The following is a 26,004-nucleotide window of genomic DNA, read 5'->3' on the forward strand; positions in this document are numbered from 1 at the left end:
GGCCCACACCCGGCTCCAGTCCCTGCTGGCCGGGGTTCCGCGAGGCCGGATCCCGAGCTGGGCCTGAGTCCTGGGCCAGGCCAATCCCACCGGGGTCCTCTCAGCAGTCGCCCCTCACCTGGGGACGGCCCATCTCCGGACCCCCAACCTCGGCGACCCGTCCCCATGTCCCAGATACGACCCAGGTACCAGCTCACCCCGCGGGGACCCACTCGGTCCTCCTCAGGCAGGGGACCCGCTCCCTGGGCCAGGCTGCCTTCTCAGGTGCGGGACCCTCACTATGCAGACTGCTCCCCACCCCCACCGCAGGTATCCCCTGCCCATCCCTAGGGACAGCTGCCCAATGTCATGGGCTGGTCTCGCATTTCTGGGATCCGCTTTCACTCCTTCCAGGGCCGTCCCCAGCTTCAGGCATAGTCCCTCCGAGCCCACCAGTTTCATTGTACAAGTCGGATTCATCAACTAGAGATGAGCAATGCATGACCACACCCCCAATGCAATGACAAGTTTCCCAGTCTACTCTCCTAACCACTAAGCCCCCACCTCAGTCTGGTCACAAGGTTTCATGGATCCAGTAGTGGTCCATTTCCCTGTAGGGACCAGCTGTCCAATCACAGACCGCCCCACCTTAGAGGGGCAAGATGGGGAGTCATGACCCCTCCCCAGGCCCCGGTGAAATGCCAGAGGAATGAGGTGGGAAGTGGGTCGCAAGGTGTACCATCGCGAACGTGTCCTGGCTGGCAGGGTCCCCCACTCCTAGCATCAGGTGCTGCTGGAGCTACGCAGGTAAGGAGGACAGGACGCCCAGAACAGAGTTTTACTGTTTTCATGTTATTGGAGATCTGAGGTTGCTCTTTTCAGCCCAGTCTTGATTAGGACAGGGGAAAGAAAATATCTCCTGGAAGCCAACTGTAAACCCAAGGGAGTTGGTGCCAGGGTTCTAGGAAAGCCTTGAGCGGCATGAATCCCAGACAGGAAGATTCAATGTCTGTCTCTCCCTTCGGAGATGCAGAGGTGAGGCGAGGGGAAGGTTTCTTCTCTGTAAGACCCTTGTCTTCCCTCTATGGACTGTGTGGTGGCTTGTGTGACCACTGATGCCTCTTCTGTCCCAAGCTCCGAGGAGCAGATTCATCAGATAGGACTGATGGGGCTTTCCCATGCAGCACAGGGCACTAAGTTAAGACTTGCTGTTTGTATGCATTGGACTCGACTGTTTCCCTGTAGCTTCCTTGCGAGGTCAGGGATCCCCTAAGAGGTCCTGGAGCTGAGGGAGGTGTAAGGTCCTGCCTGTTTTGCAGAGTGCAATGGTTGCCAAGCATAGTTCTGCTTTTGGGTCAGGCTTGGCACCCATTTTTCCAATGTACTCAAGGTTGGCATGGATTCCAGGCAGGTATTTTTGTTCACATAAAAATAACTAAGCTGAATGGAGGCTGGGGATGTGCTTTGAATCAGGATCTGAAGGTCTTATTGCTTTCCCAGTGGGAACTAGGGAGCAGAGTTACAGTTTCTAACATGCTGGTGGGGTTCTGTTGCTTCTGGACAGTCCCCTGGCTGTTTGAAGGACTGAGAAAGTCTTTGTAGAGTTCGCAAAGTCCGGAATTCCTGTCTTCTGACGGTCTTCCATTTAGGGCCAGGAAACTGAGTTAGTCTCTGAAAGAAAGAGAGTGTACTGGCATAGAGGATTGTAGGAATTGAAACTTGCTATTTATGGAGTACTTCTCTATACCTGGATTTGTCCCATCCTCACAATCTTTTTGGGAGATCTCTCTGAGGCCATTACCATCATGACTACCTGTCTTTACAAATGGAAAAAATTGGGACAAAGGCTGATTCTCCCACCTCAGGTTACACAGTCATGAAATGGCAAAAGCAGGAGTGGAAGTCCCTTCCTTAGCTCCTTGATCTACAGCTCTTGTGTACCAAGAAACATTTCTTCTTGGGGCGGGGGCCAGTAGGCTCTTGAAGAGGGGTTGCAGTGGGCAACGGCTGCCACCTGTGATTTCTGCGCTGCTCCCCCTTCCCCCTGTCCACCAGACTCTCCAGTTGCTTGGATCTGGGCTGTCAGACTTCCTTGGCCTGTGTTCCCAGGGGGCCAGCCACGCCTGGCTGACTGGAGCCTGGGGTGGGAGGAATGGGGTGTACAGGAGGGGAGAGGAATTTGCCTCTGAGCCTAGGCCCCGTCAGCTGTCTGGATGGTTGCTCTGGACACTGCCTGTCAGCTGTTTTCTTTAGTTAGGGTAGACACAAAGGCCAGGCCTCTTGTTTTTATTTTGCTTCTGAGAGTGCTCTCAGCTGTGAGTCTCTTGGTCCTTAACACAGGTGAGAGTTTACATTGGTCTGTCCTGTGGCAGGATTACGGGGAGCACAGCCCTCTTTGTGACTTTGTTTTCTGGTCTTAAAAAAAAAATGGAGAACTCTTCCCCTCCCCATAGTGGCTGGTGACAGAATCACCATGTGCTGTTTAATAAGTTACAAATTTATAGCTCTTTGGGCAGAAAAACATAAACACAGCATGTCCTGCCCTTCTCTGTGTGTTCTCTCCACTTCGGGCTGCTGGGTGGCTGCTTGGTGGCTTTTCTCATTACTGTTTAGATGCTGGTTTGGCCGAAGTTTCCTGGACAGAGTTCCCACAACACTGCGATGTGCTCTGATTATGTTTTCTGCCCCGACTCCTCTCTCCCACCTTGTTCTCATTCCTAATGAACGGGGAGAGGGGGGACAGTGTGTGACCCCTGCTGTGGCCTAACCATGATCATGTGTGCTCTAGGGGAGAAAAGCAACATACTTAGAACTTTTCAAGGTCTGTTACAACTGTGCAAGAGGGAGGTGCTTTATCTCTGCTTTCCAAATGCAGAAACCTGAGCTCAGGGAAGTTCAGTGGTGGGGCAGGGGTTTGAATCCAGGCTGATCCAGTTCCAGATCTGGTAATCTTAATCATAAGGCAGTAGGTGCCAGTGACCAGCCAGGGGATGAGCCACAAGGCCTGCTGACTACTCAATAGTTATCTTGAAAATTTCTGCCCTGTGGGCATCCCTAGGAAATGGCATGTATGGCAAAGGGTGGGTCCAGTTCAGGACTTGATAGTTTTGCCTCCCATTCACTAGCGGGGTGGTGGGGGGAGGACAGGACAGCCAGCTGTTGGCAGTGCCCCGTTGCTGCTGGAATCTGGACATGTCTTCTCTCAGCTTCTCAGCAGTTTTGACCCTTTGGAAAACAGTGCCTCATTGTCCTTGGGGGCAGTGCTAGGGGGGCAGGGGAGTTGCCTAGGGCATTCCGGGCTTTGGAACCTCCCTGTTTCCATGGAAAGTCTGTACTTTGGGCTTGCCAGTCTGTGATGCCTCTGTGTGTTAGGCCAGGGTCAGGGCACCCAGCTGCTTGGCCTATGGCAGAGGCAGCATTTGCTTATGGAGTGATGGTACCCTCCTGGTGGGTGCTTCCTCAGCTGGATGCTAGTGAGAGACCAAGCTGGGATTCAAACCCTGGTGTGTTTGATTCTTAAGCAGGTGCCCTTTCAGATATGGAGTGGAGAGGTTAGTGCCCTAGGGGGCCTCAGCTCCATTAGTATGGGGGTCAAGGTCTTCTGAGGGAATATCTCAGTATTCCTTTTCCTGTTCCCTAGTGATGGCCATGAATTAGACAGGTTAGGTGGATCCTTGACCAGAGGGCCTCATGGAGGGCCAGAGTTACAGCTGAGGCTCTGGGTACCTCTCTCCCCCATTTATTCAAAGCACATAGATTTTGGCCTTTGAATCTTCTCTCTGGTCTTTACCATGTTCCTAGGCCAGAGATGTTGAAAGACATTCTTCCCAGCTTCATACCAGCCTTTCCATGGGTTGTCCTAATCTTAGTGCTTTCATTAATAAAATAAATATCTATAGAATACTTTTATTTTTTGAGATGGAGTCTTGCTATTTTGCTGGTCTTGAACTCCTGGACTCCAGTAATTTTCTGGCCTCAGCTTCCTGAGTGTTGGGATTATAGGTGTATACCCTGTGCCTGACCCATCCTTTCCATTTCTTTCTTTTCTTTTGCTTTCCTTTCCTTCCTCGTCCTCAGGATTGAACCCTGGGGTGCTCTACTGCTGAGCTACATCTCCAACCCTTTTTATTTTGAGATAGTGTCTAAGTTGCCCAGGCTGGCTTTGAACTTGCCATCTTCCTGCTTCACCCTTCTGAGCAGTTGGGATTATAGGTGTGTACTACTATGCCCAGCTTTATACTTTTCTTTTTTTACAGTGTTTACAGAATAACTCTTTTCTATAATTTTTTTTAGAGGAAGAAAGGTTTATTTTGTTTCGCTGTTTCAGAGGTCTCTGTCTGTGATTGGCACTTTCCATTGCTCTGGACTTGAGGTGAGGCAGAATAGCATGGTACAAGGGCATGGCAGATGGAAGCTTCTCAGCTCATGACAACCAGGAAGCAGAGAGAGAGGGAGGGGGGAAAGGGGGAGGAAGAGGGAGAGGGGGTTAGAAAGAGAGAAAGCGAGCTTCCAAAAATTTTATTTATTTCTTATTATGTGTAGGCACTGTGCTGGGGACTGTCACATTGAATCATGTCAGTTGTATGGGGCAGGTTCTGTTAATTTTAGTATTAGTAGTGACAGTAGTACTCATTTTACAGAGGAGGAAACTAAGGAGCCGGGAAGGAAGGCCACCTGCCCAAGTTCTAGTGAGAGGCAGGGCTAGGATTTGAATTCAGCTTGTCTGCAGAATCAAACTTATAACCAACTATTCTTTATAGTTCTTTTCATGCTACCATATTTAATCTTTGTCCTATTGATTTGATTGCTTTCCATTTCTGGGACACCAAAAATCTTTTCTGTTTCTCATACTCCTCATTCTCTGTTCAGTCTCTCCACTTTTGTCCTCCTGTTATCTGTGGTATCCTCCCTCTCCTTTGTCCTTTCTTGGGGACACCACGCTCAGGATGGGACAGAGGGTGCTGGTGGTAGTCTCCTGATTAGCGTAGGACCCCATTCTGCCTGTCCAGGCACCTCTCACCCTTGAGACACAGCTATGGGCTTAAAGCACAGCTTCTGGGAGAGGCTGGGTCACTCCTCTTAGACCCCTCGCCCACCACTTCTGGTTGGGAATCAGAAGTCTTCTTGTCCCCCCGGTTCCTGCCTCTCCCACACAGATACTCTCTTTGCCTTTGTTCAGATGTACATACATTCACTACCGCTTGGAGCCATCATCTTGTTTCCAGCAGAGGAAGATGTTGAACATGTCAGGATGGAGAATGGAGGATGTCTTGTGGGAGGGAAGGAGGGAGGAGAAGAATTAGGAAATTGAGTTTTCTCAGGAATGTTGAAAAAGCAATTTACTAAAATGGGAGGTCAGGTTTGTCTCCTCCTGAAGCCTCCAATCACTGTCTCACATCTGGCCTCAGTGTGCATTCTTATCCTGGTAAATCTTCCAGCTAACTAACTGATTGCCCAACCAGTGGGGCTCAGAGCTGCCCTCTCCAGGGAGGCCTTGGACGCTGGGCCAATGGCAGGCAGAATGTGTGGTTGGCCAGGCCTAGCAGAGCCTCAGTGGCCAAGTCTTCCCTTAAAGATGGTCTTTTAATGCTTATTTCTTGTGTGATTGTGGTATTGTGGTTTTATGGGAGAATATTGTTAGGTACGTGCTAAAGTATTTAAGAGTGAAATGTCAAGTTGTCTGCAATGTAGTTTTAAGTAACGTAGTAAAAGAAAATACATGCTCACATGTGCACACACATACATACAGGCATCCCTTGGTATCTGCAGGGGATCAGTTCCAGGACCCCCCTCATATACCAATATCCTTGGATGCTCAAGTCTCTTATATAAAATGTCATAGTATTTACATATTACCTACGCACATCCTCTGTATACTTCCTTTCTCTTTTTTTGGAAGTGGGGATTGAACCCCAGTTCTTTTCATTGCTGAGGTTGCCCTGGAACTTGTGTTTCTCCTGCCTCAGCCTCCAGAGTTGCTTGGATTAGAGATATGTGCCATGGTGCCTGTCCACTTTGAATCATCTCTAGATATAAATGTAAATGCTATGTCATTAGTTGTTATACTGTATTGTTTAGGGAATAATGACAAGGGGAAAAATGTATGTGTTCAGTTCAGATGCAGTCGCCCCCACCCCTGAGTATTTTTAGTGCTCTATTGGTTGAGTCTCCAGATGTGGAACCTGTGAATATGGAGGATGAGTTGTGTGTGTGTATAGAGAGATTTACACAAGATGGCAAAGTGTTAATAGTGGAATCTAAGCTGAAAGTACAAGGGTGTTCTTTGTAATAGTTTTTAACTTCTCTGTATGTTTAGACATTTTCCTGATAAAAAGTCATTGAAAAAAGTAATAAATCCTGCTTTTCCATGGTGGGCTCTGCGTTGCTGGGCCCAGAGAGCTGGCCTGTGTCCACCTGTGGTTGGCCGGAGTGACTCTTAGCTTCCTGGTACTGCACAGGTGGTCAACAGAACAGTGAGCTGAAACGGGGGCCAGAGAGGCCTCAAGTGACAGTGACTACTGACTGTCAGCTGGAGAGGTGGGTGCACAGTGCTGTGACCTATGCAGAAGAAATGATAGGACCAGAGAGACAGTACATTTCCTTTAGTGTGGAGTCAGTTCAGTAGTTACTTTGAGTATAGTGACATTAATCAGACCAGGGTCAGGGCAAGAGAGATGCTGATTTTGGGTTGGAGTTGGAAGGTATTGTTTGGGCTGGTGGGATGCACCGGAAGCCTTTACAAATGCACAAACAGTCTTTGGGCAGCTGGAGCCCTGGGGGAGGAGAGAAGATGCCTTTTGCTTCACATCATGAATCTCTTATCTATGTCCAAGGAACACCACTAGCCTGTGGGCGACTCTTGCTTGCAGCTCAGATCTGGCCCATCCAGTTCTCTAGCCTTCAGGCTCGCTCTCCTGGAATCTCCACTCCCTACATCCCTCTTTTCTAGTTTGAGTTGACTCAAAACTGGCCACTTGAGCCTCCCATCTGTTTTAGGGAAATAGTTGGAGTCTGGCACCAGTGGCCCCCAAGGCTCAAAGGCAGAACTGAGGGCCTGGTGCTTACTAGAAACATTTTGGGCTGCCAGCAGGCCCTTGGGAGGGGAGTGCTTCATGGGAAGGTCTTCTGTGAGCCTCACATTTGTCAGCCTGGAAGGATGCAGACAGAGGCTGGACACCTGGGGGGAATCATGGGGTCTGGGAGCGTGTATCAGGGCCTTACTCAGCCTGTGTGAAGAGCAGCATGATGTGTGTTTTATGGGGGGAGGGGAGGTGCTGGGAGGAAGCTTTATGTAATTCTTGGCTGGGGCTCAGGTAATTGTTTTAATGAAATGGAATGCAGCTTATTCAGAACTCCGCTTGGCAGAAACAGCCATGTTCTGTTCTGTTTTCTTGTTGGGGAGCGCAGGGCACACATTTCCAGCTGTTTTGAATTGTAGGTCGCTGGGTGAGCTGAGCAAGGTGGGCAGAAGCCTCCGGGGAGTCCTTCCTAGTGCAGCTCAAGGAGCTTCAGGCTCCTTGATTTCATTTGGGCATGTGCATGTGCGTGTGCGTGCGTGTGTGTGTGTGTGTGTGTGTGTGTGTTGCTGGGGATGGAACCCAAGGCCTTGCACATGTAAGGCATGCGCTCTCACACCAAGCTTCAATCCCCAGCCCCTGTGTGTCTTTTGAATGTGCTATGGAGACTTCGGCCTCTTCCAACAAAACCTAAACCATATTGGAAGTAGGCTGTAAAATGGGCCCAGTGCCTGCCTTCTGGGACGCTGGGAGGCCGAGGGAGTGAGGAGCATGGAGGTGCTTCACACACACTAGTGAGACCCTCAGGTCTCTTTGCTCACTCACTTTTTACCCCACCGCCACATTCCCTTCTCTCCCCCACCCATCTGCCATCAGCGTAGCTGTCTGTGACCTATGCTACCTCCTGGTTTCTATCTGAAGGTCCTGCCTGGACCCCCCCTTGTTCTTCTGGTTTCTTCTTTTTATCTTTCTTCCTTCCTCACTTCTTTACTTCACTACTTTTTCTATTTTCAACACAGCCTGGCCCATTCTTCCACACTTTCTGACACACATCTCACTCTTTAGTGGCCGTATTTTCCCCTCCCTTTAACTTTCTTTTTCTTTTTTCTTTTTTTTTTTTTTTAAAGAGAGAGTGAGGGAGAGAGAGAGAGAGAATTTTTAATATTTATTTTTTAGTTTTCGGCGGACACAACATCTTTGTTTTGTATGTGGTGCTGAGGATCGAACCCGGGCCACACACATGCCAGGCAAGCGCGGTACCGCTTGAGCCACATCCCCAGCCCCTCCCTTTAACTTTCTCCACAGAACTTTTCTGCCTTCTTTTCCGATTTTTTTTCCTTTCCACATTTTTTTTTTTTAATTAATGCTTCTCTGATATCTTTGGGTGATTCTGATTTCTCTGGACTCCTGTTTTTCCCTAGGTATCTAAGTCCGATTATCTACTTGCATGACCTCTTTTATAACTTGTGTACTGCCAACTCCCAAATTTCTATTTCCACCCCTGACGTGGCTTCTATTGTCTAGATTCTTCCGTTCTGCTCCTCAGCATGGACCCAACTCATTTCCTTTCTACTCTCTTGGAGGCCTCATCTATTGTCTGATATCGCCATCATGGCCCCCTCTCTCCTCCTGGCCTGTATTAAATGGTGACATGTATGTGTCCCTTTAAGGTTGAGGGAACACTTTCATGTACTTAATCATAACCCTTTAAGGTAGGTGGCAGTTTTTTACAAATGAGGAAGCTAAACTGAAGCTCAGAGGAGTTAGGGGAAGGGGACACACCCATCATTATCAACACAGATAATGATGCAAGAACTTGAACCTAGGTCTTTTGGCACCAGACCCAGTTTCTTTTTGTTTTTTCATACTGGAAACCCTGTGACAGAGATAGGAAACTCAGGTTGGATTTGATCCGAAGACCTGTGTTTGGCCTTCCTGGTATTTAAAATATTCCTAATCAGTTGCCAATATTTAGAGCAATAGGAGATCACATCTCAAAATATATATCATTTCTTTTGAAAAATCTGGCTTGGCTACACTGGATGCACATCCCTATTATACCACTGGTTGACCCTCCTTAGCCCCAGCCCTCCTGTTTGTCTCTTTCTGGACCCAACTCCCCTCCTACATATGCCTACCTGGCCCTGCTTTGGGAGGGTTCTTCTTCCCCCCCCCGCCCAAATTTAAAATAAACACAGCTACCAAATCTAGGGGTTTCTTGAACTGTATTCTCTTCACTCAGATTTGACTTCTGGCCATACCATGCATAGAGCTTGAGTGCTGGATATTTGTCCAAGGGGCAGAAACTAGCATCCTTCCCCTCTTCTGTCTCCTCATGTCATCTTTCCTTAAAAACTTGGTGAAACTACCTTTTTTTTGGTGCTGGGGATTGAACCCAGGACCTTCTGTTTCTACCAACTGAGCTTTACCCCTAGCCCTGAAACCACCTTTTTTTTAAAAAAATATTTTTAGCTGTAGTTAGACATAATGACTTTATTTTATTTATTTATTTTTCGATGTGCTGAGAATTGAACCCAGCACATGATAGGCAAGCGCTCTACCACTGAGCCTCAGCCCCACCCATGAAACCACCTTTTTTCCGAAGGCTTTTCTTTCCTGAGTGAGACCAGCCAATGGGTTGATCCTCTCGGGTAGATATAGCTTGACAGACCTCTGTGAAGTGGGCTTCCTTTGTGTCCCCTCTGCCCTGTAAGCTCCTTGAGGACAGGAATCTTAACCTCCTTTCAACTATTCCTAACCACCAAGTACTGCTCTGTTCTCTCTGTGGTTGCTTGATAAATATTTGATGGTGGTTGATGATTAAATGGGTATGAAGTGAGGACACCCATTGTAATTCCAAACTTCCAGCAAACCGCTTCCTCCGGTCTGGAGAATCTGAGGGGAAAATCCTCCTAATGCCCAGTGGGGAGGCAGCCTGATGCCACAGGCAGAACCCAGGCTCTGCTATCAGCCATACCTTGGTCAGTATGGATGCTGCCACTTGCTCTCTGAGTGACCTCAGCAGGTCACTTTACACTCTGAACCTTGGTCCCTTCATTTATGAAACGGGTGCATTTCCTGAAATACTTTCAAAGTGCTCCATACATGGTAATGATTAGCATTTGTTTTTGGAATCATCTAGACACTCACTACTCCATGGGTTCAGCTTTCAGTGTCACCCCCATTATTCAAACTTCCACTTCATATGTCTGCTGGCCCTGTTTTTTTGTGGCCTTGGGGGTGGTCCCTTAATGCATGTGTGTGTACGCTTGGCCATTCCACTGCTTAGGGCAGGAATTTGACTTTGGTTATTTTCTGAAACAATGTAATAGGACACTTTGTGGCCCTGTGGGTTAGAGAATGTTTGGGGCTCTGATCTGAAGGTGAAATGGTCTAACCCGGGTGCTGGTGGTATTAGGTTAGGTTTGGGTTTTGTGACATTTCATTTCCCCTGAGCCTCTTTGGTGGCTTTGAGGAGGAAGTGGTAGGGGGAGGAGGTTGTTTAGCGGCTTGATTGATACTGATTGCTCATCTAATGCTAATACTTGAGAGCTATCACAGTGAGCTGCTTGGGGATCTTCTTTCATATCAGCCCCGGGCTTCTCCTAGCACTCTTAGGACATCCTGTGACATCCATAAAACCTCCCAGGGTGAGCTGGCCACTGAGGCTCCTAGTGTTATAGAAAAATGGAGTTTGGTTTTCTGTGAACTGTGGCAGGTATCTAGTGAGCAAGCACAGCCATTAGATAGAAGCTGGCCTGGAGACTCCATGCCCTTTAGAGCAGGTGGGTCTCCCTGGCTTCTCTGAGGGTTTGGCTTGGCTCCGAGAGTGCTGGCCAGCCTTTTCCTGTCTCCGTTTCCAGGAGCATTCCTCTTCCTTAGGTGGGAATGGGAGTGTCCAGTGGCCTGCACTTGGTTTTCTCTGGACTTCGTGTCCCCTGTGGATTCCTGGCTCCACTGGCCAGCTGCGGTGATTTCTTGTCTCTCATGCACTTCGGGACAGTGGGTTGGGCTGGCTTCTGGGGGTGGGTGTGAAGGAGCAGCCATGAAGCCTGGAACACTGTATTTGTTCCTCAGAGACCCACCCCAGCTGCCCTCCTGAGCTTGCTTGGTCTCACTCTGCCTGTCTTGGAGAGTCCTCTGTCCCCAGGAGTAGATCTGTGGTTTCTTCACCCTTGGAATCAGCTGTGTCTTTGTGGGGAGGTAGCTGTTGGATAGCTGTAGCCTTCTCTTCTCTCTGCCTCACCACCTCAGCTGGCCTCTTCCCCTGAACTTTCCAAGAATTCCCGCCCCTTCCCTCTCTTGGAAGTCAGCACGTGTAGTCATTTTGCTTGGTTTGCCGAGACAGTCAAGCCGGAAACAAGCCAGAAACAAGTCAGAGAAAAAGCGGAGCATCACCTGGAGGTTGTTGTCATGGCTGCCTGTGGTCACTTGTGGTCATCTGTTTCCAAACATCCTGTTTGTTGCCCCGGGAGTGGCAGGAACACTGACCAGGAGACAGCTGCTCTCTGCCTGACCTCGGGCAAAGCAAGCATGGGGCCAGGGTGTCACTGTCCATCTACCCTCTAGGGGACGCGTGGTTTGCTAGTGGCTGGATATTGAAGACATCGTTGATAGCTCCTTTGGACATTGTCCTGGCTCTGTCCTTTCTCCCCTCTCTGTTTTGACTGACTGTGAGACTTTTCTTTGAATATTCTGTTGGTTGGATCAGTCAACATGACCTTTCTGTACATTCAGAACTGGGAGGAGCCTAGGGCGCCATTCGTTCCTGTGACTGGGGGTCTTGGGCCATCACCTTCTCTGTCAGAGCTCTGCTCACTTCTTTTTTGGTCTGTTTTCATTTTGGGCTTCCATCTAAGACTACAGTTGCAAAAGGGCTTTTTGTGGCTTTAAATAAAAGTGTAAGAACTTTGAAAAGCACTTGTCAAGTTCAACCTCTTGTTTTACAGATGGATATATTTTGGGCTCAGGGAGAAAGTACTTGGTTGCAGATCAGGCCTGGGCTTTCTTCCTTTTCTGGAATGTTTGGGGTCCTCTCTAGAACTCAGCATCTCAGTACCCCCATTACCTTTCTCATGTCTTTTTATTTTTTATTTTTTTGGTACTGGGGGTTGAACCCAAAGGGGTTTAACCACTGGGCCACATTCCCAGCCCTTTAATTTTTTAAATTTTGGTACAGGGTTTCGCAGAGTGGCTGAGGCTGACTTTGAATTTGGAATCCTCCTGCCTCAGCCTCCAGAGTTGCTGGGATCATGGACACGAGCCACTATACTGCTCTCATGTCATTTAGGTTAAAAAGATACAAGTTGCTATGAAAGGAATGTACAGAAGTGAAATCTCTTTCTTCTTCCCACATTGGGGGTAACTATTGTTAGTAGTTTGTTTGTTGTGTATCTTTCCCAACCATTTTCTATATATTTTTAAATATATTGACATGCATATCAAGTGCAAACCCTTCATTGTTATTGTTTTGTTATTTCTTTAACCAAGGCAAAATATACATAGTGTAAAATCAACCATTTTGAAGTTTATAATTCAGTGGCATTAGTGTATTCACACTTTTTGCAGCTACCTCTGTCTGGTTCCAGAGCATTTTTATCACCCTCAGAGGAGACCTTATACCTATTAAGTAGTCCTTTTCCTTCCATCTCCCTCAGCTCTTGCCAGCCATTACTCTACTTTCTGTCAGTATAGATTTGCCTGTTTTGGACATTTCATAGAAATGTAATCCTACAATAAGCGTCCTCTTGAGTCTGGCTTCTTTCACTCAGAATTTTTTTTTTTTTAAAATACCTTTATTTATTTATTTTTATGTGGTGCTGAGGATTGAACATATTGCCTCACACATGCTAGGCAAGTGCCTAATCACTAAGCCACAACCCCAGCCCTGAGCATGTTTTTGAGGTTATCCAAGTGGTAGGGTGCATCAATACTTCGTTCATTTTTATGGCTGAATAATATTCCATTGTATATTTATATCACAATTTGTTTATTCATTCATCTGTTGATGGACATTTGGATTGTGTTCTACCTCTTGGCTATTGCGAAAAATGCTTCAATAAATATTTATATACACATACTTATTTGAATACCAATTTCAATTTTTTTTGAAAATTAAAAAATCAGTTTTGAAAATTGAAATTTTCAAAAACAATAAAAAACTCCCCACTATTTTTTTAATATTTATTTTTTAGTTGTACTTGGACACAATACCTTTATTTATTTATTTTATGTGGCCTCGCATGTGCTGAGTGCTCTACTGCTGAGCCATAACCCCAGCCCACTCCCCACATTTAAAAAATTTATTTATTTATTCTAATTAGATATATATGTCAGCAGAATGCATTTTGATTCATTGTACACAAGCAGCACAACTTTTATTTCTCTGGTTGTACACTATGTAGCATGATGTAGCATTGCACTGTATGTGCCTCATACATGTACCTAGGGTAATGATGTCCATCTCAGACCACCATGTTTCCTGCCCCCATGTCCCTGCCTCTCTCCTCCCTTCTCTTTGCCCAATCACTCACAGTCTCCTGCCCCACATTGTGGATCAGCATCCACTCATCAGAGAGAATGTTTGGCCTTTGTTTGTGGTGCTGAGGATTGAACCCAGGGCCTTATGCATGCAAGGCAAGCACTCTACCAACCGGGCTATTTCCCCAGCCTACATTTGGCCTTTGGAAAAACTCCCCATTATTTTTAAAGTTCTTTTTTTACATTGTTATAAATATGTGTCTTTTAAAGAACTAATTACATTCGGGCTGGGGATGTGGCTCAAGCGGTAGCGCGCTCGCCTGGCATGCATGCGGCCCGGGTTCGATCCTCAGCACCACATACAAACAAAGATGTTGTGTCTGCCGAAAACTAGAAAATAAATATTAAAATTCTCTCTCTCTCTCTCTCTAAAAAAAAAAAAAAAAAAAGAACTAATTACATTCACATTCCTTTTAGTATCTTTTTTTTAAACCGATTAATGTTATGTTATACATGTTCATTGTGTAGAAAATTCTCTTTCTCTTTTTTCTTTTAGTCCTGGGGATTGAACCTAGGGCCTTGTGCATGCTAGGCAAGTGCTCCATCTCCAGTTCTTTTTTTTTTGATACTGGGTTGAACCCAGGGTGCATTGAGCCTATCCCCAGCTATTTTTTAAAAATATTTTATTTTGAAACAGGGTCTTGCTAATTTGATTAGGGCCTCACTAAATTGCTGAGACTGGCCTTGGATTTGTGCTCCTCTTGCATCAGCCTCCTGAGTTGCTAGGATTACAGGCGCGCACCATTATGAAACGGTCTTCTTTACGTCTGATAACATTCCTCTCTGGAAGTTTACCTGGTCTGTTATTAACAAAAACACTTAAATTTAACTTTCCTTTCCCTTCCTTCTCTTCATCTCTTCTTCCTTCCCTTCCTCCCTTCCTGATATTCAATTTGATAAAATAGTTGATTGGTGCATCTGCAGTGGTGACTTCAGCCTGGACTCCTGGATCAACCCAGATGGGCATAATCTGTTCAACAATCTTGGGAGGATTCGCATGTCAGTGAGTTGCTTGCGGATCCTCATCTGGAAACAATCCCGTGTCTTAGAACCATTACCACAGTTTTCTTCTGGTGACTCTCACTCAAGTGATTCTCACTTGGAAATTCTTTTTTCTTTGCACTTCTGATCAAATCAGCTCGCACATTCTCCAGGGCTCTTGCCTTAAAGCTGCAGAGTAATTCCTGTTCTGTGCCTTGCTACCTGTGGTTCCATGGTGCTTTCCAAAGCCTTGGCTGTGACATGGCTTCCTGACCAGCTTGTTTCTGGATGAGAGCAAACCAGTTGAGAATCAGGAACAGGCGAGGCTAGCCTGGAGCTCTGCAGCAGCTGCCCTTCCTCTTCCTCAAGAGGTCACTTTGACATTTAAAAAGTTTTTTTTTTTTTTTAATTTTTATTTATTTTTTGTAGTACTTGGGATTGAACCCAGGGGTGCTCTCCCACTGAGCTACATCCCCAGCCATTTTTATTTTTTATTTTGAGACAAGGTTTCACAAAGTTGCTGAGGCTGGCTTTGAACTTGTGATCCTCCAGCCTCAGCCTCCCAAGGCGAGTGCCACCATGCCCAGCTAGGTCTACCATCTTGCCATTTGTTTTCCGTTTGTGCCATCTGTAGTTTTTCCTTCTTTCCTGGCTTCTTTTGGATTCATTGGGTATTTTTCAGGATTCCATTTTACCTACTCTCTTAGCTTATTTAACTGTTTATTTCATTTATTTAATTATTTTAGTGGTTGCTCTTAGTTTGTAGGTTTAATTTATCACAGCCTCCCTTCAAATCGTATTATACCATTTCACATATAAGAACGTCATAATAGTAAATTTCCATTTTTCCTTCCTCTTTTGTATTGTTGTTGTCGTAAGTTTTACTTCTACATGTATAACAAATCTCACTTTCTATTTACCTTTTATATTTATCTTCAAATTTACTGTCTTGCATTTTTTTATTCCTTTGTAAAAGGACTTTTTTAATATTTTTTTTTAGTTGTAGTTGGACACAATATTTTATTTTATTTTTTTTAATGTGGTGCTGAGGATCGAACCCAGGCCCTTGCATGTTCCAAGCAAGCACTCTACTACTGAGCCACAACCCCAGCCACAAAGAGTGTTTTGAAGTCTAAAGAAATTAAAGTATGCTGTGTACAGTAGCATACACTTATAGTCCCAACTATTGGGGATGCTAAGGTAGGAGCCCAGGAATTTGGGAACACCTTGGGTAACTTAACATAGTAAGACCTCATGTCAAAGCAAGAAAGAAAAGAAAGTTAAAAAAAAAAAGTCTGGGGGTGTAGTTCTGTGGTAGAATGTGTTTAGCATATATGAGGACCTGAGTTCAATCCCCAGCACCCCAAAATAAATAATTAAAAAATAAATGAATAGGAACAATAAAATGTCTAAAGAAATTAACAGAAATGTTGGAGTGACATTACTTTTTCCTCTTCTCCTTTGTGATAGTTCTTGTAAAAATGTATCTTCTTCCTTGGCTAGCTTCCCTGCCCATGGAGCCCCCCCTGAGCCTCACTAATCTGTGCACATTTTGTGGTTCAGATGCAGTCATGATAATCAGGGATGCTATCAGCGTCTCTGGGCTGCAGAGCCCATGGTGGGTGTTGCTAACATATTCCAGCAGTGCAGGTTTCACAGATTCTGCACATTCCAGCTCACATCTTCTGCGTCCTCTGCTCCATGGGGAGAGGTGTGACCACATCCCCAGGATGCTGGGGCTGCCACTCTCTCTTCCTTCTTGTCCTGTCACTTGGTAATGCCCCCCTCTTCCTTCTTGAGTACCAAGCCAAGGTGCTGCCCAGTGCCAGCCCCTGACTCTGCCTGGTGCCCACATTCCCTCCCATCCCCTCATTCCTATGCATTGAACCCACCTCATAGTTCCCCTCCCCCACCACAAAGGAAGCCAGGCAGGCCACACAGCGAGTTTAAACCTTAAGTGCCCACAAGGGACTGCACTCTGGCCACAAAGTCTTGTGTAGTATTCCTTTGATTTCTTTTTTTTTTTTTTTTTAGGAGTAGGGGTGGTGCTGGTTGGAGGGGGAGGTGGTAACTAGATCACAGTAAATGGGACATTTCCTGGGATGGAAGAGAAGGAAGACCCAGGCCATATGGTCTGTGTTACTCTCCTGCTTTGTGCTTTGCCTGTACTGAGTGCTCATGGAGGACCAGGAGGCGGCAGGAACTGAAGCAGGGAGGCAGACCTCTGCAGCCAGATGGCTTGGGAGCAGTCGTCAATTCATTTATTCGTTACATGGAGCACCTATTCTGTGCTAGGCTTTGGGAGATGAAGACAAGCATTGCTCCCTGCCCTTGGTGGACTGGTTAGTGCTGTGGCAGGCAGTTCCTACCAGTTTGGCATACAGTTGATACCAGTTTGGAAGTGCATGATGATCTGGGAACTCAAAGGAGAAGGGCCTCAAGTTCTGTGTGGGGAATGAGGTTCAGGAAAGACTTCCTGGAGGAAATGGTACCAAGATTTGGGCCCCCCAGCATAAAAGGAACACATTTCCTTTTTTTCTGTTTTATTTTTGCGGTACTGGGGATTAAACCCAGGGCTTTGTACCTGCTAGGCAAGTGCTCTGCCACTGAGCCACATCCCGAGCCCTCCTTATTATTATTATTTTTTTTTTTGAGACACAGTCCCACTAAGTTGCCAGGGACCTTGCTAAATTGCTGAGGTTGGCCTCAAACTTGTAATCCTCTTACTTTAACCTGCTGAGTAGCTGGGATTTGGCTTTCTTTCTTTCTTTCTTTTTTTTTTTTAGGAAGGCAAAGTAGGCCCTTTGTGTTACAGAAGAGAAACTGAGCTATATGAGTTTCAATGAATAAGTAAGAACTCAGCCTGCTAAAGAAGACAGTAGTTTTGGGAGAGGCTTAGAGGTAGGAGGCATACATGTATACATGTGTATATGTGCATGCTGTGATTTCATACCCTGCTTCTTCCTAATTGGATTTTTCAAGTGACTCAAACAGCCTGGACCATAAAGCCAAGGGTAGTCATTGGTCTTTGCTTCCTCCGTAGAATGACCTTTGTTATGGCAGTTTAGATGGGGCTAGGACTTTGGTGCATCTCTTATCCTCCAGTGTGTAAAGTCTTTCAGCTCAGCTGGACTGGGGCCCTAAGCCAGTTCTGAAGGGCATTTCCATGAGAACTTGGGGCCTGAGATTGTGCCCTGGGCTATTGGCCCCAGCGGTGAACTGTGCGCTCATGTGGCAGGAAGGACCTGGCTCCTCTGATAATGTACTCGGCCTTTCTCCTCTCTTCCTGGAGAAGGACTGTCAGATAGGGCTAGTTTTGTGTGTAGGTACCGAGGCTGGCTTCAGAGTAGTTGGGAGGGGCGGAGGGTGGGTGGGAGCCCTGGCATTCCTGAGTACGCTGAGCATTTCTGGAGCAGGCCACGTGCATCCTCTGGAACTTTCCCCAAGGCTTGCAGAATGACATATTTTCAAGAGAGGGGCAACCAGAGTGAACACCATGTCATTTTGCAATTTGCTCTTCCTGGTCCCCTGAGAGATTCAGGTGAAGATTCAGGCCAGGTGAAGAAAGGCCTTTGGGCCCCCCTCAGGTTGCCCTGTGGGTTTTCCTGTCCTTGATCTGACTCTGACTTCTGTCCTTGCTGTCTTCCTCACTCTGACCCCTCCCATGGACCTTCTTCCCCTGGGCCCTGCTCCCCTCCAGTCTTCCTTGTCTCATCTGGTGGCTGTTCCATCCTCCTGCAGGAAACAAATGTGGGAGACATCCTGTACTCCTCCCTCTTGCTCCACATTCACTCAGTTATCGGGTCTCATTGGTTTTACCTTGTTGCATTTAGAACATTGCAACTCTTGGTATTCCTCCAGCTGAGCCCTGCCTCCCTCCCTTCCCTCCCTCTCTGCACACACTGGCTGTCTGAGTGATGTAAAAGGCAGGCCTGGTCTTGCATTCCCTTGCTGACTGCCCTCTGTGGATTGTCCTTGTAAGTCCAGGCTCCAGCAGGCCCTGGGCCCTCAACTGCCCTCCATCAAGCTGGGACTTGCACTCTGAGCTTCACTCCCCTCTCTTTAGGCTGTTTCCTAGGCTGTTTCTCACCTTTGCCTGAAAAGCCCTTCCTTCCATTTCCCTCAAGTCCTCTACTGACCCCTTTGTGCTTCCTACCTTGATAGTCTCCCAGTATTTAGTGTGCCTGCCTTGGGGACAGACGCTGTATCTTTGTCTTCCCTGTGCTTGACATGTGTTCGTGGACATCAGTGGGGCCACCATTAAAGGTGAGGCAGCCTCCAGAGAGAGGGATGGAAGGACTTGTGCTTCCTGAACTTTGGTGGACTTGCTGGAGTGGAGTGCTTGCTACCTGGGCCATTGAGCAGACAGATCCATTCTGGAAATTCCAGTCACTTGGGATTGAAGTGAAGATGAGGCAGCTTCAGCCCCAGATGATCAGACTTGTCTTGAAAGGACCAAGCAGTGAGTTCCAAGGGACAGGGCTGGCACTGTTAGCTCTGATCCAGGGCAGTGGTTTCCCCTTGTGGATTCCCATTCCCTTTGGACTGTCACTATAGGAAGCCCCCTTCCCAGAGTAATGTAATAGGTATGCACACACAATATTTTTTATGTGTCATTTCAGGTAGTTCACTGATCCCCCAAAAGTCATCCAGGGATGCCAGGTTCAGACCTCTAGTGTAAGATTTAACTCCTTTCCTGGGGGGCTCTTCTCCTTCTTTGAGATGGAAAGGGAAGAAAGGAGAATAGGGAATTTTTTTGCTCTGGGGTGGGGAGCTAAACTGAGTCAGCAGATGAAGGCGGGAGTGCCAGGCCAGGTGCAGGTGGGTACTCCTCATGCCTGACACTCAGGCATGTCGATGGCTCTCCATAGGCTGAACCCTGCGTTGTTGGGAGCTGTTTGTTGGGAGTGCTGTGGGGCTGAGAGGTTGGCCTTTGGGCCAGACTCCTGGGAAGATGAGCAGTACCTTTCTTTGTGTTGGTCTTGTACTCCGAGCTCCCTACACCCTGAGCATAGGGGCCTCTGGAAACTCCCACTTGGCAACCCTTTGGACTTGGAGATGACTTTGAAGCCAGGGAGAGAGATTGAAGTTTTGGTTGGGTCCTGAAAGCCTCTCACGTTTTTAACCAGACTCCTTGTAATAGACACCAATGGTCTGGTCCCAGTGTCTTCACAAGTGGAGCTGGGGCAGTGTGGGAGAATTGAGTTGCCCAGCTGATACCTTTCAGAGTCCCCTCGCTGCCGTTGCTCATGGTTTCTAGTACTGGGCACTCTCATACCTGCTCAGGTGGGGCAGTCAGTGATGTCAGCTTTGTGGGTGGAACACTCAACTCCCATCTGTCACCTGGCCTCGCCTGGAGAGGCAGGCAATATGCTCTATCTGGATTGTATGCTTTTGATATTCCAGACCTGCTTGTCGTTATCTTACTTGTTCTTCCAGATGGGTTGAGTGAGGTTTGGGAATCCCATAATTGCCATGATATAAGGGGCCGCTAATAAACAGTCAACAGATGAGGAAAGAGCTCAGAGGTGTTGTGCTAGCAAGTGGTAGAGCTGGGACTTGAACCTAAGTTGTTGAGCAACAAAACCCATGCTACATTTGTTGTAAACTCATATACCTGCTGAGGCTGAGCAGGTGATGTGAATGGAGGAAGTAGGCAAAAAAAGGAAAAAGAACTAGATTTCATGCTGCATCCAGAGAAGGCAGCCATTATTAATAATTACCCTGAAGGAAAGTAGACCAGTGGAGGGTGTCTCGACTTCTGTTGGGGTTACATCCCAATAAATGCATCATAAGTTGAAAATATTTTAAGTTGAAAATGTACTCCCCTTCTCTTCAGTCCTGGGGATTGAACCCAGGGGTGCTCTTCCACTGAGCTACACCCCAAGCTCTATATGTTTTTTATTTTGAGACAGGGTGTTGCTTAAGTTGCCTAGACTGGCTTTGAACTCGTGATCCTCCTGCCTTAGCTTTCTGAGTTACAGGGATTATAGGTGTGCCTGGCCAAAAATTCCAGGCTTAATACACATAACCTGCTGAACATTGTTGCTTAGCAACACAGTACACAGTAGAGTGTCAGTTATTCCCCCTTGTCATAGTGTGGCTCATTGTCACTGGCCAGTCATCTCCAAAGCATATGGTACCACATGTAACCAGCCTAGGAAGAGATCAAAATTTAAAATCTGAAGTGTGTTTTTTGCTGAGTGTGTACTGCTTTCCTATCATTGGAAAGTTGAAAAACTTTAAGTGAAATCACTGTCAGGGACCATCTGTATTGCCAGCTCTTTTGGCTCCTCCAAAGGAGCTAGGATTCTTGGTTTTCACGTGAAGTCTCTCAGTTTCTTCAGATTAACTCAGCTTTCTTAAAAAGTACAAACACATCAGTCAGGAGTTTCACCTGCAGGCTTCAGACTAGGGTCTCTGCCTCCCTTTGCTCCCTTCCCCAGGCTCTGCTCCTTCTAGAATCCTTTCCAGAAGGAGAATAGTCAAAGAGTTTATTTCTCAAAGAGGTCTTGAAGACTTTTTAGCCCAGCCCTTAGGCATTTATGATTCCTATTTCACGAAAAAGACAAGCAGGCCCAGAGAAGAGAGAAACTGTAGTGTTGGGCAGCAGGACTACATTCCAGACTCTGTCAGTTGGAGCAGTCTGGGCTTAGGCTTCAAGCTCTGCTCTGCCCACCCACCAGCTCCTTGGGCTCCTGTTTTTCCTGCTCCAAAGGCCAGGGATTTCCTGCTGTCTGTTACCCTACATTGAGCTGCCCTTCACTCTAAGGATAGCATAGTCCCTGGGATTTTTACTCAGAGGGACTGGACACTAAGTGTTGTGGCTTCTGTTTGTGCCTCGGTTTGAAATTCATCTCTTTCATGTGGAAATAGAAGTCCTTGTTCATAGTCAGGGAGATTTGACAGTTCTCAATAGCCTGGCTCTGACCTCTCAGATGTGGGGCCAGGCACCTCTCACCAAGGGATGATATCCATAGAGGTAGGCATAGTTTGGAGCACACCAGGGAGGGGTGGAAGAGGACAGAAACTTCTACACTTTATTTTTATTTTGAGACAGGGAGGGTCTTGCCAAGTTACTGGCGCTGGCCTCAAGTTTTCAATCCTCCTGCCTCAGCCTTTTGGGTTGCTGGGATTACAGACATGCGCCACCACACCCAAACTTCTACACTTTGTTTATTAATTTTTAAGTGAGAATTTTAAAATATATTTTTTTAGTTCTAGATGGACACAATACTTTTATTATATTTATTTTTACGTGGTGCTAAGGTTTGAACCCAGTGTTTCACATGTGCCAGGGAGGCGCTCTACCACTGAGCTACAACCCCAGCCCCCAAACTTCTACACTTTAAAAAGCAGAAACAAGTTGCATCAAAAAGGGTAGTTGTGGGATAGGCACTTGCTGATGTGACCATTTCCTGTCTGGAAGTGAAGATGGGTGGAGATGTGGCAGCCCCAGCTGAGTTTTGTTCCGCCAGAGGATACCTATTTAAACATGAGACTTCTTGATTTGCATATAGTTGTGAAGGACCAGAAGCAGAACATTTCTTATCTAATCTGTCCTTGGGAAGTCTAACCCAGGAGCAACTAGGACAGCTGTGCCCCTATGGATGGCACAGAGCAGGAACTGTGGGTTCAAGTGCTCCAGATTTATGTGGCCTGGCCCTTCCTCAGAGTGACCCTTCTGCTTCATACCTCAGTGAGAGAGAAATCCTTACAAACATGGCAAAATCCAGCACATGGGTCTAGTGGTGTGAATGGTCTACCTGAACAGTGGCCCTGATCTGTCCTCAGTGTTGCTTCTGTTAGAAGACATTCTCTACAATTCAAAATCCAACTTCCAAACAACTTTTGGAATGCTCCATATGTGTACATTGGTGACTTCCTGTGCGCTGTTTCTAGGTATTACAGTCAGACGCTGCTGTTGCCATCTGTCTTGGCTCTGCTGGATTGGTTCCCCAGAGCTCCTGAGTGTCTCCTGAGATAAAATCCAAATCAGGAGTGGAGTGGATCCCTCCCATCCTGGCCCCAGTCTATCTCCTGGTGTAGCCAGCTGGATTGGACATGCCAAGCCAGGTGGAAGTCCTAGAACCTTCTCTGCCTCTTGAGCCCCAGGGCACAGACTCCTTTGCTCAGTTCAAGCATGAGGTCTGGGGACTATTTGACTTGAGGTCTCAGCTCTGGGTTTGGTGGGCTTGTTGCAGGCTGACTTCAGGGTTTTATTTTGGTTCTGTTCCCACTGTGTCCTTCCCTGTATATTGATGTCCCTACATATGAGTGCTGTACCAAAATGAGACCCCAGAGATTCCTGGGTGTGTTTTGTTTCAGGAAAATCTGTTTTCCCTATTCCAATTGTGGTTTTCCAGTGTGACTCTTCAGCTTCAATCTGCTTCCTCCCTGTCCAGGAAGAGGCAGATTTCCCAGTGCAGAAGTCAGCAAGGATCCCAGCTTCCAGCTAAATTGGCCTTGCCCTCTTCAGGACACTGGCTGGAGGTATCCTTCTTTGTAGATCAGTGCCATCATCCCACTAGGACCTCATATTGGGTCAGGCCTGCTACCTATGAGCAAGTTTGGGAAGCATGGGGGGGGGTGGGGGACTGAGATGACTTAGAACTTCTGTGCGTGGGATGGGACCTTATTCAGGAGGTGACAACTGTCTGTAGTGACACCAGCTGTCAAGGGGCTCCAGCATTTCTTGGAGCCCTGAAAGTAGCAGATGGCTTCCAAATCTTGTGAGACCAAAAAGATCCAGGGCTGAATGGTATAAATGGCTTCTAGGGAAGCCAAAGTGTCATTGAGGGTCAACTGGGAGTGCACCCAGGGGGCAGCTGGCTGGCTGGCTCTTTTCCTTCCCCCCTCTTCTTTTCAGAGCTCCTGACCATCTGAAATAGTGTTTTCAATCCTATGAATGACTCCTGGGGTGTGTTCAGGGTTCTGCACACTCGCCAGTTTTCTCTCAAGAAAGCTCATTGGAATACGTGGGTGGGGCTGACAGTCATGGAGTCATCTTGAACCCACTTCAGTTGACTTTCTCAAAGTAAAAGCAAATCAGTTGCACGTGTCAATGTTTGATGATTATTAGTCAAGGGTGGGTGGTGGCACATCTCATGACTGATGGACTATGCATCAGACTTGAGAATCAGGGGCCAAGAATAGCCCTCAGCTCAGGCCTGTTTCCCCAGTGTGCTTGTGTTGACTGCCATCCTCTAGGCCTGAGACGCGGGGCAGGCAGGAACAGCATTCACAGTGGAAGAAACCTGGAACCGCTTGCTTTTTTTGCTCTGTAGAGTAAGTGCTTGGGGGAGGCCCTGGGTTGCCCACTGGAGGAATATCTAGGTTCTCTGTGGCTTGGGGAGTCCAGGCCAGGTGCTTCTATCTCGCTTTCAGTTGGCTGGTTTGGTGTGTACAGTGGAGTCCTGTCTCCCGATGCTTCTTGAGCTACCTCTTTGAGACCACACATCAGTGCCTGAGGCAGCCCCGTCTGGCATCAAGGTACTCAGATGGCAGCAGAAGCACCGTGCCTAGAGTGCAGGAAGGAAATGCTCCTGCATGACAGCCTGGTACAGCAGAAAGTCTAGCTGGAATGGGGAGTCTTTCTGCCTCTTCTGAATTCTTGCATTCCCTGTGCCATCCCTAGGGACTATCAGTAGCTCAGAACCTTGCCTGGGGCGGAAGGTGAGGAAGAGGAGAGGGAAGGAGACACTGTGGTGTCTACACAGTGGCTCACTTTCTTGGATTCCTCCAGGGGCTTAGGGGACTGATGCTGTGGAAGTGGGGAGTGCCGACAGCAGAATGAGGGACAGCTGCTGTGCAGCTCCTCCTCTGTTTGTGGGGTGTCCTGGGATGGACTTTGTAGATAGGCAGAGCTGTCCTTGTGGGAACGCTGCCTGCCTGGAGGGTGCACGCCTCAGCTCTGGGCCTCTGTTCCTCATCTGTGAAATGGTGTCATGAGGCGGGGCTCCTAGTGGATGCCCACGGAGGGAGGGTTATTTCCCTTTTGCCCTCTGTCCCTCCTCCTGAACTTCTTTCTGCCCCATTGCCCTGTCTTTGCTTCCTCTGTGACATGCTGCTGGGTTCAGAACTCCTTGGCAGAGGCAAAGGCTTCTTTCTCCTGGGCCTGTTCCCCTGGGAGCTTCTGTGGGGCTTGGGCAGCTTCTTCTATTGTCTCCATTCTGGGTTCTAAGCTATGGGCTCTTGGGGAGCTGTGCCTTCCCGGGAGGGCGAGTGCTGAAGCCCTGCAGCTTCTCTGTCTTGCCTCTGCCCTTGCTAGGCAGCAAGTTGGAGGCTTCTGGGCTCAACTGATGTTCTCTGAGAAGGACTTGGAATGAACCCCAGGCACAGAGGGGTGAGGTCAGTGGTTTGCTCAGCAAGAAGGCCTGAGCTGGTGACGACCTGTCACAGCTCCCAGGATCCCTGGCCACAGTCCCTGGCTCCAACTCCTCCCCCTCCCGTCCTCAGGGAGATGAAAATCAGTGATGTGGATTTATTTACTGAGTGTCTCCTCTGTGTCAGAGTGGGAGGCTCACATTTATTTTATCCCCAGCCATCATACTTTTTCATCTATTACTCACCACGTGCTCTGTGAGGTGTTTGAATAAACTAAAGCCTGGAATGGTCAAGTCAGCTCTCATCAGGCGAGCGAATGGTGGATTTGAAGCCATCTGCCTCTCCTGGGATGCTCGTTCTTTTCACTGTACCACACTTCCAGGCGGGTGGGATACCAGAAGGGTATATAAAAAGCTCTATGACTGTCCCAGCCCCCACGGCCACCAGTGCAGCCAAATCTGCAGTATGGACAGGGGTAGCTTTATGTGCAGACAGTCGGGGCTTTGTGGTGCTGTGTAAAACTGTCCACCAAAGTCCCCAAGTGCATGTGCAAAAAGTCTCTTTGAAGCCTCTATCAGTTTTACAATCTCACTTCCAATTTGTATTTGGCTTTAAAATATAACATTGCTTGTTTTAATTTAAGATAGTGATTTGAGTTTCTTGCTTCTGTGTAATCTGACCTTCAGAAGGTGTTCTGGGTTTATCCTGAGATGACTTACTGTGGGCCTGACCTCCCACTGTCCCCTGGAGGTGCGGACATCTTGGGTAAAAAATGGAGGTGGTAGTGGGGCACTTTAAGTATTGAGGATAGGGGCCATGGCTGAGGAAAGGGAAAGGAGAGCCTGGTTTGAGAGGCAGGTCACAATGAGGGGGACTGAGCAGGGAGTGAAGGCTCAAGAGCAGATTGTCAACCCCGGGTTGCACATTTGCCCTATGTAGGCAAAGAACCACCGATAGAATGAGCCTGCTCTCTGTATCTGTGGGTCTCGCACCTGCAGATTCACCCAACTGCAGACTGAAAATATTAAAAAACAGGCCTGCTGCTTTGGTACGCACACACCTGTAATCCTAGCTACTCAGGAGGTTGAGGCAGGAGGATTGCTAGTTTGAGGTCAACCTCAGCAATTAGTGAGACCCTTTCTTTAAAAAAAAAGGAACAGGG

The 26,004-nt window shown here is 47.4% G+C and overlaps 1 protein-coding gene across 1 annotated transcript in view; it reads left to right on the forward strand.

The window, feature by feature from the left end:
- Positions 1–13: 13 nt before the first annotated feature.
- The window catches only part of Pxn (paxillin), a 46,202-nt gene continuing 20,211 nt past the window's right edge, over positions 14–26,004 (forward strand). The window contains exon 1 of the mRNA XM_048785701.1: positions 14–786. The gene's annotated coding sequence lies outside the window, so the exon portion shown is untranslated. The remainder of the gene's footprint in view (positions 787–26,004) is intronic.

This window comes from Marmota marmota, unplaced genomic scaffold (assembly GCF_001458135.2).
Source record: "Marmota marmota marmota unplaced genomic scaffold, marMar, whole genome shotgun sequence".
Classification (NCBI taxonomy): Eukaryota; Metazoa; Chordata; class Mammalia; order Rodentia; family Sciuridae; genus Marmota; species Marmota marmota.